The sequence below is a fragment of the Cicer arietinum genome, chromosome 6, assembly GCF_000331145.2.
Source record: "Cicer arietinum cultivar CDC Frontier isolate Library 1 chromosome 6, Cicar.CDCFrontier_v2.0, whole genome shotgun sequence".
In the NCBI taxonomy this organism is placed as follows: Eukaryota; Viridiplantae; Streptophyta; class Magnoliopsida; order Fabales; family Fabaceae; genus Cicer; species Cicer arietinum.
In genome coordinates this window covers 518,964-522,499 of record NC_021165.2, presented here as the reverse complement: position 1 = coordinate 522,499, position 3,536 = coordinate 518,964, and positions in this window count along the sequence as shown.

The window sequence follows — 3,536 nt, the reverse complement described above, 5'->3', positions numbered from 1 at the left end:
AATGGTTTCACAAAGTAAAATTTCTTAACTTTTAGAAAATAAAAGTATCAACTCACCATCATTCACATATTAGTAGGTGGATTTTTTCTTCCGGTGTTTCTGTTACTTCATGTTTGAATTGATAGAAACATGTATAATTTATGGTCGTTTACAATTTGTAAAAATAGTTCCTATTTTAATTTCTTAAAATTTGTGTTAATTTTACTCGTTCTTAAGGGTGTAAGAGATGTTTGAAGTGGACAAATTGTCTATATTCCTACAAACAATTAAAATGTTAAAAGATTATTTTTTATTATTTTTAAAAATGCATATTCGTTAACTAAATTTCATCTTATCTTCATGATACTATTTTACTTCAAAAGTCGTTCGTCAATGTAAAATGAAAACAAGAAATGATTTTGAAAGTTAAAAACCCCTAATTTTTCTATAATTCTATTGTGGTTTTGGATTTTTTTAACGATATTGTAATTTTAAATTATTTTATAATTTTCAATGTTTATGCAATTTTTATCTTTTCTTCAAAAATATTTTATTTCATTTACGGGTGCATCAAAACAATCCATGACAAGTACTTTTACTTATATTACTTATAAATATAATAAGGTACCAAATTCATAATTCTGTTAGTGGAAGAATATAATATTCACAACGAATGTGGAGGAAGAAGATGGTCTCACAAGGTAGAAAAAAATACTTAACAAAATTAGATTTTAAAAGTTCGGATTTTGTTAGTTTTTTTTTTTTTTAAATATTATTATTTTTTTATTTTATTTTATAAGAGATGCTAAATATTATCATAATAAATTTACAAAACTTTAATTTTTTAAATTTGAACCCAACAAAATCATTAATTTAATAATACGATATTTATTAGGGGAATTATAATTTAAGATGATATTAAATTTTTTTATGGATAAAATATGAGAGGTAATGATTAATCAACATCGTTTTAATATATCAACTCATACAATCACTTGATTTCCTTCCATTTGCCACATCACGTTATATTAATGGTTGGCGACATCAATAACCAAAAAACGACACTTCCTCACTTTACAGAGATTAAATCCCAATAAAAAGAATTAAAAACACTAAAATCATAAACTTTTATGTTTGTAGTGTTTAAAAGTATACTTAAACGTTTATGCACACATATATTATGAATTAGATGACCGTTTCCAGTAGCAAGAATAAAATGAGTAATTTCAAAAAATTGTTTGGGCTTCTTGTATCAAGACAAAGGTCCACAAAGCTCAAAAGACCTAACAACTTCAAAATAAATTAAAAAATCTACCAAAACATCCTATTCATCTTAATAGATGATAAACAAAGTCAAAATTAGAACAAAACAACCGTGGGCACACTTCACAAATAAGTATGGCAAGTTCGCAACACAATTCGTATTTGTAGATAATTAAGAAAATCGTTTTGATAAAATGAGAGTGTAGATTTTTTTTGAAATTAACATTTGGGAGTGAAATGAAAATAAAATTGAAGTGTTAATATTTATCCCGCACTCGAATTCACTTCACTAATAATATTATTAATATTTAAATTCTATATACATATATATATATATATATTTATATTGAATATTTTTTTAAATATTAAATATTATACTTTTTTTATAAAAAATATTATTTTAATTTTATTATTATATAATAATATTATATTTTATTATCTTAATTATAATAAATATGATTTTTAAATTTATTATTATATATACGAATTAATGTGAGTAGGATATTAAATGAAAGAGACATAATTTTTCCAATTAGTCGAACCGGTATGGGAGAGCCAAAATCCACTCCGCTCCATTATCATGTCAAATTGACAATAATAATATTAATTATTCCTTTCTTCTAAGTGACAAAACACTCTCAAAATAAAGAGCATTAGTTCTTGCACTAGAAAAAGAAAGTGAAATGAAAATCATTAAGTTTTTTCTTTTTACTAATGAAGACTATTAAATTAACATCATGTCCTTGACTGAAAAAAAAAAGTTAACATCACGTTATTGAAAGATATTTAGGATGGGTGACTTTGTGAATAAATGTTAAATGTTTTATAATTTTGTTCTATTGTTAATTTTTTGGAAAAAATAGTAGTGCTAAAGCCCAAAAAAATCTCCACAGGATTTTACTAAAAATGGATTTGAAGAATAAAAATAATTTTTTATTAAGAAATAACTCAAGAACATATTTGTTAATTTACAAAAATTAGATACTGTTTCGATTTACATTCATAATTTAAAACAATAATTTTTTATTTACATTAAATAATATTTTAAAAATGAATTAAAAATCAATTAAAGAGACTTCTAAATCATGATTTAATTGGTTCAACCAATTGAGCATACAAGGTAATTTTAAAAACATACAAGGTATAACTATAATATTGTGTAATTTTGAGTAAAAAAACGTACAAGCTATAGAAAAATCATTATGAATTCATACTAGGTTACTACAGGCTACTTATTTTATATATTTTCATTTTATTTTTATTTTTACAAATTGTTATTAATTGTTGCTAACAATGTCAATTAATCTAAATATTTTTATATAAAAATATATAATATATTTAATTACAGTTTTAATTATCTTATTTTTATTTATCAATGAAATTAATCTTCTTATTTTAAAAATTGACAGTTTTTTTCAACTTTTTAACTAAAAAATAATAAATTTGTATATTTTTAATGACATAACATACAGTATGATATAAAATTATCTAAATGCATGAATTATATATATAATATTAATTAAATTATAAAAATGAATGGTTTTATAAATTAAAACTGAATTTTTAAAGAATTTTATTATAATTTTATAAATATTAATTATTTAATATTATTGTATTATATATTACATCTTTTAAATATGTCATATTATTATTTTTTAATAAAAAAATATCAAAATTATTTAATTTTAAAATATAAAAATTAATTTCATAAATAATAAAAATAAAAGAATAAAAATGAGATGTGCGCGCAAACTTTTAATGAGAACATGATTTGTATTAAATTAAATTGGATGAAAACAAACTTTCAATGAGAACATGATTTGCATTAAATTGGATGAAAACATAGCTGACAACAGACACACTAAAGTCATTGAGATTATTATTATTATTATTATTTTTCATACATAATATATCATTATTCTAAAGGCTTACACGTTGCATGCAGAGACATTTATATAAATTATATCCAAAAGAATAGACATTTATATAGTTTTATCTTTTTGACAGTGAAGTATGTGGACATCAATACCTTGTTTATGCAGAAACTAGTGTCTGTCGATTACCCCAATATGATTTGATGGACCTGTTTTCCTTTTGACATTTTCAAGTTACTATTATTATGGAAATAAGACAACAAAAAATTTCCTGTACAACAAGCAAAAAAATCATTTACGTAGAAATTATTTATATACAGTCTTGTCCTTCCATTAATTTTTAAATAAGTTTTTTTGAATAAATGGTTATATATTTATCATTAATTTATTTTAAATAAAAATTTAATAACTCTACAATAA